A 9,598-nucleotide genomic window follows, 5' to 3' on the forward strand; every position below is an offset into this window, starting at 1 on the left:
TCTGGTGCAAGTGTCCTGCAATGAGCAGGGGCATCTTTAAAGAGATCAGGTTGCTCAGAGCCCTTTGCCACCGGAGCTGGAATGGTTGCAGGGATGGGGCTCCTACAAGCTCTTGGGGCAAGCTGTGCCAGGGTCACACTATGCTCTGAGTAAACAAGGTCTGATTACATCCTATTTGTGTTTAAAAATATTCACCCCCATCCTATTGTATCTGGCCCTGTTAAAAAAAGATGTTGCCCACTTTCTTCAAAGCCACTCTGAAGTCTTGGAAAGTGGCAATAAAGTCTCCCTGGGGCCTGTTCTTCACAAAACTGAATAACTCCAGCTCCCTCTGCATTTCCTGAGTCAGAGAGGTCCTCTGGCTGTTTCTGTCACCCTCTTTTGTAATTTGGTGGGGTGTTCAGTTTTATCTAATGGCAAAAGAATTGAAGTAGAGCAATGCAGGGTTCAGAGACATGAAATGGTGGTGGAGGAACCCAAGGAAGCCAGTCCCAGCCTAGGGGTCAGAGATTTGGCTGTGGGCAGGAGGGGCTGTGGGGGGCTCACTGTGAGCCTCTGAGGGGCCCTGGTTTGTGCCCCCCAGCCCACCCTCAGAGGTTTCTGCCATGCAAACAGGGACAGCTGGGAGGGACTTGTCCCAGCCCCATCTGCTGCCTGGCACGCTCAAGCAGACGGGAACTGTGCCAGGGTTACTGCCAGGTTGTGTGGCAGAGAGGGAACTGCAGGACCCAGTGCCACTGGGCTGGCCCTGCTGGGAAGGAAGGTGCCATCCAGCACACGAGGGGCAGGGCATGGAACGGTAGACACTGCTCTGTCTCCCTGTGGAAATCAGCACAGTGCCTGTCTTTCAAAGAGAGGGACCAGTCTGAGGCTTTGGAGTTTCCTGAAAAGTAGAAACTCCAAGGACAAAGAAAGCACCATTTCTAGAGTACTGGCAGGGCAAAAATCTCAGCAAGATGAAGACACCTGGATAAATGGATGAGTGGGATTCTGGGCCAGGTTTGCCTGTGATGGCAAAGTCCTGCACATAACGTTGGAGGTGCAGATGGTCCCATTGTTCCTCTTCCTGTATCCTTCTAGGAGCCAGAGGAATCCTGTGAAGCACTGAGCTTGGAAAGTCATGGTCCATTGCTTTTTGTTGATTTGTTTTTTTTCCCTTTGGGCAGCATCCATTTGTAACATTTGCTGAGCCTGCGTCCAGCCTGGTGCCGCTGATTGTTTCAGTGAAGAAGAGGAGGGAGACAAGAACGTGACAATCACATCAGGACCATTTATTCCTCAACCAGTTTAGAGTAGGATTGTAGGTTAGGGCTAGGATTAGGATTAGGATTAGATTTAGGATTAGGATTAGGATTAGGATTAGGATTAGGATTAGGATTAGGATTAGGGTTCAGGTTAGGGTTAGGGTTAGAGTAGGATTGTCTAATAGGACTGCAGAGTAGGATTGGAAATGAATAAAGTTTCTGAAACCACACCTCACCTTGAAGATTCCCTTCCTTCTCACTCTGCGAATAAGCTCAAAAATTCCTTCTGAATTGTCTGTTGTTTCTTAAAGGTGGAAAGTGACACAGTGTCTTTGGCATGGTGTGAAAGTGGGGAAGGATGTTCTTCATTCATCCTCTCCAGACCACACTGCCTTTGGAATATGGCCGACTGGTCTGTTTTTGGCCAGCTTTGGTACTTCTATTTGAGGCAGAAAGGGCAATGGCATTTGAAAGCAAAACCAAAAGAAGAATGAGGCAGCCCAAACACCCTGTGCAGATGCAGGCCTTCAGCTGTGACTGGAGAGCATTGGGGCTCCTGCCAATTGGATTTGGATCCCTAAATGCAATAATCTCTTTGGCTGGAGGAAATCCTTGCTCAAGTGAGAAAGCAGAAAGATCAGAGAGGGTGCTCGGGAAGGTCTCCTGTGGTGCAGAGCTGCCAGTGCCTGTGAGGTGAGAGCGGGCCCGGCCTTGCCTGGGCTGGAGCCCCAGCAGAGCCCCGGTAAAGGCCGGAGCAGCCTGAGCCACGGCAGAGGCAGGCTGGAAGGAGGCCCTTGGAGCTGCAAGAGGCAGCAGCTGGGCCCTGGGTGCCTCTTCCTGGGAGCGGGCGAATCCTCCGCTCTCAGAGCCCAGGTGGCAGCTGGCTGCTGCCGAGGGGAAGCGCAGCCGTGCTGGGCACAGCCTGGCCTGGAGGCCATGGCCGTCTGGAGTGTGCCCAGGAGCAGAGAAAGGCCAAGGGCAGCCGCGGGCCGCTGGGCTGGCTGAGGATTCCTCCTCTTCTGCCGGCTGCCCTGCAACTCCTGGCATAGGCCAGCAGTGTGTGCAGCACTCTGGGCACCAGGGCAGGGAGCCGGGCTGCTCGGCAGGCTGGAGCACAGGGCAGCTCCTTCAGGCCCAGCACTTGTGCCAGGGGAAGCGAGGTCAGCGTGAGGCAGGGACAGCTTGGCAGGGCCCATCTGCAGGAGCCAGCGCCTCACGCAGCTCTGGGAGGAAGCGCCTGCAATCCTGCAGTTCTGTACTGAGCCAGAGCAAAGTGTGAGATGCAGCGTGTTTGGCAGAAGTATTCAGGCCCACCAGGCCAGCCTGTTTTGTGCTCTGTGGCGCACAGCAAGCGCTGTGCAATGCAGCTCTGAGCTGCTGGGAGAGAGGCAGTCGGGGATGTGCCTGAGGTGAGTCAATGGGTTAGCTGAAAATGGAATTGGGATAATTGAAAAGTGAGGATGAGTCGAGGGGCCAGCTGGGAATAGAATTGGGATAGTAGAAGACTGCATATTTTAGTTAAGATTTTAAAATGAGTTAAGAAGTTAAGTTAGTAATACAGCTAGCAGAAATCACATACCTTAGGTAAAGAGTACCAAATATATTAGGAACATAAAGCTAGGAGTGACAGGGATAGAGGAAGCAATTGTGAAGAAGCAGAGACCATAGAAATACCTTGCCTTAAGAATAATTTAACAGTTAGGAGAGGCTTGGACCATGAGCAGGTCAAAAGGTCATGCCAACTGGCCATGAGAGAAGAGTTCATCATGAGGAAGACAGCTTTCTTCCTCCCATACAACCACTCCCTCATTTCAAAATCCCACCAACCCAGTTATGGGAATAAAATTGCACAGCTGTATAGGATATTCAGCTGATAAAAATGTGAAGCAGGAGGTAATAATTATGTATTATGGGTCCTTAGAAACCTAATGTAAAACCTTTTCTGTAGAAATATAGAGCAGTAGTCTGCAACTCCTTGCATGTGTCTTTGGAAACTAGTTCACATGTGTCCAGTGGTGCAATAAATACCCTTCGTTTCAACTATAATTAGTTGAAGAGTCATCTGTCTGTGCTTCAAGGGTTATGCTGGAGTAGTGAACTGATTTGGAAGAGAGCAGAAGAGTTTCAGCAGGCAATTTTTGGAAGAGATGGAAGCCTCTTGTGATTGAAGGGAAAGCTCTTTGGAATGGAGAAATGATCCCAAAGTCCATACAATTGTATCTTTGTGTCTGTCCTGGGTTGACTATGTGATGCTTTTATCCCCAGTTGTCTCATTCTGTTTATGTTGAATAATAATAAGTTTTGTACCTTTAAGAGTGTTCCAGAGAGTGAAGTGGGGGAGAGAAGAAGCGCGCAGTTTGTTTACAGACACTGCACTCACTCCTCCACATTTCTGCTCCTGACTGTTGTCGGCGGACAGGCAGCGGGTCAGAGAGCTCTTCTTTTGCTTTTTAGTTAGTTTTTAGCTAGCTGAGGAAAAGAAGTTCCCTGGATTGTTTTTTTTTCCTTTTTCTTTGGACCTCTTGAAACTGCTCTGGACTGAACACCCAGGAGAGCACCAGCAGCTGCAGCTGTGGCCCGTTGGGACAGGCCTGGCCTGCGACAATTCCAGCACCAGAGGGGCTGATCAGAGACTGAGTGAGCTGCTGCTTCAACCCGGGGTTTTCTCAGTTTTGTCATCTCTTTTAGAGTGGCAAGGGGTCTCATTGTTTTGATATTGTTTTGGATTTATAGTTTAATAAACAGGTTTTTTCCACCTTTTTCCAAGGAGGTATTTTTCCCTCCCGGACCAGTTGGGGGGAGGGGCTGATTGGATCTGCTTTTCCCACTGTAGCTCCTTTGGGGGATTCTTCCCCAAAGTTGCTCTGAACCTGGACAAATACATGAATTGGCACTCAATGCACGGCTGGAAAAGGTGGAAAAAAGCCCTATTAATTGTGTGTTTGTTGTTGTTAAAGCAGTTAGTAGCCATGCTGCTTGGACCCCTGATGTCTCTGGTTGTGAGACATTGTCGCCTTTGTGTGGCTCTGGGCTCTAGATCTTTTTGAGGTTTCAATACCTTTCTAGTCACTAAGATTATTGTCCAAAGCATGTAATTTTTACAGTAGAGGTGTACGGATTAGAATAGCTGTTGTGCTGGCCTTGGTGATAATGATTTATAGGGCTTTTACAAAGATACTGGAGTCTGTTTACGATATGTATGGTTTATGGTTTCTTCATCCTACCCTGCATCCCAATTCCAGTAGTACGTTTTAGAAATTTATTAGTAATTACACTCAGTCTGTTAGAAGAAGAGCTGAGAATAAGGCTTTCCAGCCTTTACTTCCCTTCTTCTCCTTTGGATCTGTTATGTCACTTTTTGCGAATGTTCAGTTTCCCCTGAATGTTAAAGAGACCATCTTTCTGGTATTTAATCTGTAAGCTTCCTCTATATGGTCTGCAGCTTCTCTAGAATGAGGGCTGAGATATCCAGAGGAGCTGGTGAGACCCCTGACCCAGAAGCAGATGCAGGCGTGAAAAATCCTGAGTGGTGTGGAGAATGGGAAAATACAGGCCAAACCCTGAAGGAATTTTCTGATCCTGTAGACTGGGATTTTCCACGGGACCAAATTCAGAATGCAGCAAAGGTGGGGAAATACCTAAAAGAGAAGTGCCATGACGATTCTAAGGAGAAAAGGCTCATTGCAATAAGCTGGGCCCTGGCCTATGCTTATCGCACTTTGTTAGATAGTGTCGGGCAGCAGAGAGAGGCAGGGGGGCAGGGAGATAAATCAGCTATCCCAGTCACTCAAGCTGTAGCCAACAGCCCAGGCTCGAAGCCAGCAGCCAGACCAGATAGTCAGCCTAAGCCAGCATCTAAACGCATGGCTGTTGCTACCAGTACTGGAAGTGGGAAACACACGGAAAAAACTGATCGAGCAGTGGATGATGATGATGATGGTGATACAGGAGAAGGAACCTCAATGCCTCCTGACATAAAATCAGGAGTGCAAGATCAGACGCAAGTATTGAGTCTTATTCCCTGAAGGACCTTCGTGGCCTACGGAAGGATTACACCCGACGACCTGATGAATCCATAATTAGTTGGCTGGTCCATCTCTGGGATGCTGCAGGCGAGGCTACAATTCTGGATGGCACTGAAGCCAGGCAGTTGGGATCCCCGTCACAGGATCCTGCCATAGACCAAGGAATGATGAGCAGGGCTAACCCTCACAGCCTCTGGGAACGGGTCCTAAGAAGTGTAGCAGAAAGATACCTGTGTGCAGATGATCTCTATATGCTGCAAACCCAGTGGAAAACCATAGAACAAGGGATTCAACGCTTGAGGGAAATGGCAGTAGCTGAGATTGTCTTCTCAGATGATGGAAACACTGTAAATCCAGACTTGGTACCATGCACATCTGTGATGTGGAGAAAACTTGTATGACTTGGGCCATGAGAATACGCTTCTGCTTTAGCAATAATGAAGCGGGATGATGGTGAGGAGACTGTGCTGGATATGGCAAAGAAGCTCCGAGCATATGCAGACACTGTGAATGGCCCAACACATGCCAGAATTGCAGCGGTGGAAACACATCTTCAAAAATTAGAGGACAAGATAGAGGACGGTCACAAGAAACTGAGGGAGGAGATTAAAGAGGGCTTTCTCCAAATCTCGGCAGTACAGATCAGAGGTTCTGGTACCCAACGCAGAAGTTCCCCAGATGGCGAGAGAAGGAACACCCCACGAGCTGAGCTGTGGTTCTACCTGCGTGATTGTGGAGAAGACATGGGGAGATGGCATAGAAACCTACCACTGCTCTGGCACAACGGGTGCGTGAACTGAAGACTCAGAGTGGAAGTTCCAAAAGGGAAGCAGCTCCAGTGGCCAGTAACCGAACTGTCACATATGATGATAATGACAATATTTTTGATCCCCTTGAAGGAACCTCCAAGGCATATGCCCAGGGAAAGAAGGATAACCAGGCTTAGAGGGGCCCTGCCTCTAGCCAGGTAGAGGCTGGGGAAAACCGTGGTTTTTGGACTGTGTGGATTCATTGGCCTGGCAAATCTGAACCACAAGAACACAAAGCTTTGGTTGACACTGGTGCTCAATGCACATTAATCCCATCGAGACATGTGGGGACAGAGTCTGTTTCTATTGCTGGTGTGACAGGGGGATCCCAGGATTTCACTTTGGTGGAAGCTGAGGTGAGCCTAATGGGAAATGAGTGGAAGAAACACTCTATTGTGACTGGCCCAGAGGCCCCATGTATTTTGGGCATAGACTACCTTCGAAGTGGCTATTTCAAAGACCCAAAGGGACTCAGATGGGCATTTGGAATAGCTGCTGTAGAGACAGAGGGTGTCAAGCAGTTGAACAGCTTGCCTGGACTGTCAGAAAGCCCATCTGCAGTAGGTCTCCTGAAGGTGGAAGAGCAATGAGTGCCAATTGCCACCTCAACAGTGCACCGCCGACAATACTGTTTTGCGGAGGAAAGAAGAAACTTCACAACTTTGTAAAAGTTGTAAAGCTTGGTATGCTTTTATTACGATGCGCGCAGGATGCAACTCTTCTAAAAAGGCATGTGTACTTCTAAAGACTTCGGGTCTTCTTTTATTTCTCTTCTAAATGCATGTGCATATAGTTTCACAATAAGTTCAAACATATTTATTTTGCGTGACATTTTGCACTAGTTCTTCTTTATTAAAGGAATTTCTAAGTCAGGGGCAAATCGACTTTGTGGTCTTTTCTGTTTTTCTTTTTCTGTCTCTGCTGTTTCGGCATGCGAGTTTTTCTTTTAGCTTTGGCTTTACAGACTTTTCACTTTTCTTAGACACTTCACTTAATTTAGAATGGATCTTTACTTTGTTTTATTCTCTCTTTTCTTAGGAAATAGGTAAATTCTTTTACTTAATGAAAACTTTTACGACAGTAAGTGTCTTTTAGTGCTTCACTATGTACGTTTGACAAAGAGGTTAGTACATCTATTTGTTGTAGCATCTTTTAGTTCTAAATTAACAATATAATAGATTATCTTAAGCTTATTTCAACTAATATTAGTAAAACTACAATGGGATGGCACAACTTATTAAAGATTCTATTTGCAGTTGGTGACTACTCAAAGATCACATCTCACTAGTGATGATCTATATTTTGTTTTATTCTTTGTAGAACTCTGGTTAACTCTTTTCTATTATGTTGGACAGTAATTAAGGTTTTCTTTCTGCTTCTTTGGAGTCTTTTTAAGCTTTCTAATAGGTCTTGGTGCTTAATTAATTGTTTTACTAATGTAAGGTTTATCTTACTAGGGGTAGGTGGAAGTTTGTGATACATTGTGTAATTGGCTTAAATCAGCTGGTGGGATGTTACTGGTACTAAAAATAAAAAATCACACTTAAAAATTTTAACAAAATTACAAATACAGAGATTAGAATGGTTTCAAGTAGACAGAATAACACCATTGCTATCAATTTGTACAGCAGCACAAGCAGTTCTCAAGCATACATTTTTTTTTTAGTATATACGAGCACAGTTTCTTGGTCAGTGACTGGATGAATTTCAAAGTGACAAATACTTTGTTCAGTGTCTAAACACACATTTTGAGCATTAATAGTATTGCTTTCACAAATGAATCTTATTTGTTCTCTAGTAATGCAGGATTTTAAGTTTACTGTCTGCTACTTTCCATTTATCTTTCGTGCCCACACTCTATGTTCTGAAGGATAGAGTATTGTTTTTTCATGGTTTAATCTTAGGGCAATGATGGGATGGATAACATAAACAGTGGCATTACGTATGGTAAGCACAAAGGCAGTTGCCACATTAGAAACAGGATCATAGGTGAAATTCACCATAGTCTACTAGGATTGAAACTTCTTTTCAATATAAATTGCATTATCTCACACAATTTTTTGAATTTTAGCTGGAAAATTACTTTCACTTCTTTTTCATATGATTGGAGCTGCTGTTGCTTGTATCTATAATTGTGTTTGTATACAACTGAAAGTTAAAGACACATTATTTTGAACTATACTAAGTGCTTCTACTATCAACTTGTGGTCTTGGTCTCTGGCTTTTTCATACTTCTTTACTTTAGCAGTACTTTTGAAATCTGTCACTGGCTAGTTCTTAATGCTAACAGAGATTACTATAAAGGCTGCTTCAATTTTGTTAGGCTACTTGATGCAGTGGCTAGTTTATTCACTAGTATTTCTGAATCAATTCTATTTAAAACTCTTAATCTTGTCCCTAATATGCTAGTTAGATGTTTGTTATGGGGAACAGGAACTGCTTTCTGTCTATGACTATCTCTCTTTGCTAGAGGGATGTGCTGGGCTCACACTGCAAATTCAGACACACTTCACAAGTGTATCTGACAGAGGTTTAGGTCATACTTGAAGCAGATGTTTGTTTTGAAATGTAGAGATTTTAGGGAATCTTTAAAGCAGAATCTAACTGCTTCAGACTAGGACAATCACTGATCTAGATCTCAGTAGGAAAAGGGATAGCTATAAATAAAGAAAATCACCTTCTTTGCTTGGGTTAATTTACTACTTGCAGTTTAGCACTTTTTACTAGCTATTGCTTGAATGTTTAGCTAAGCTTGTTAAGCTTAATGAAGCTCTGTTAATGTTAAGCTTAACATCTTTATATCATTTGCTTCTAGAGTAACCTTTCTCATTTGAGAATGTTTAGCAAATTGAGCGAATTGTACAAAAGCTTTTAGGTACACATAGTACACATGTTACTTTAAAGGTTTGCACAAGTATGCCTTCTCAGACTGGCCAGTTGTTCATTCCCCACACTACAACATAAACATTATCTACAGGTACTAAAGCTTTATTAAAACTGAATATATGACTCTTGTGTCGGCAAAAATTCTTCCCTTTTGGGGAGGTCATCTTTACTCTTCCTCCCTTACCTTGGGAGGAGCCTTTAGCAAATCATATGTACTTATTTTGTGAATTGTGATTGCTTTGCATTTCAGCATGATAATCTTTGCCTGATTTCATACGTTGCTATCTTATGCTGCATGCTGAACAACATGTTTGATTTGCTTTCTCTTTGCTTTGTTTTTCTTTTTCAAGAAATCTGGGTGATTTCTTAAAACACAAAGACATTTCAGCATACAAAACTCTATCTCATTTATCTTCTTATTTTAAAACAGTACTAACAGCAATGAAGTATTATAAATCTTTTTATTTTCTGAGCTGCTCTTACTGGCAGCCTTCTCTCGGTGAGCCCCTCCCAAAAGGGGCTAATTTAGGAACTTCTTTGCTCTGGTCAGTTTTCATTATTTATTTCTCTTTGCTCTATCTCGCTTCTACTCAAACCTTTTTACAGACCTTCACAGTAGTTTCTCAACTTTCTT

Source organism: Melospiza georgiana, unplaced genomic scaffold (genome assembly GCF_028018845.1).
Source record: "Melospiza georgiana isolate bMelGeo1 unplaced genomic scaffold, bMelGeo1.pri scaffold_29, whole genome shotgun sequence".
NCBI lineage: Eukaryota > Metazoa > Chordata > Aves > Passeriformes > Passerellidae > Melospiza > Melospiza georgiana.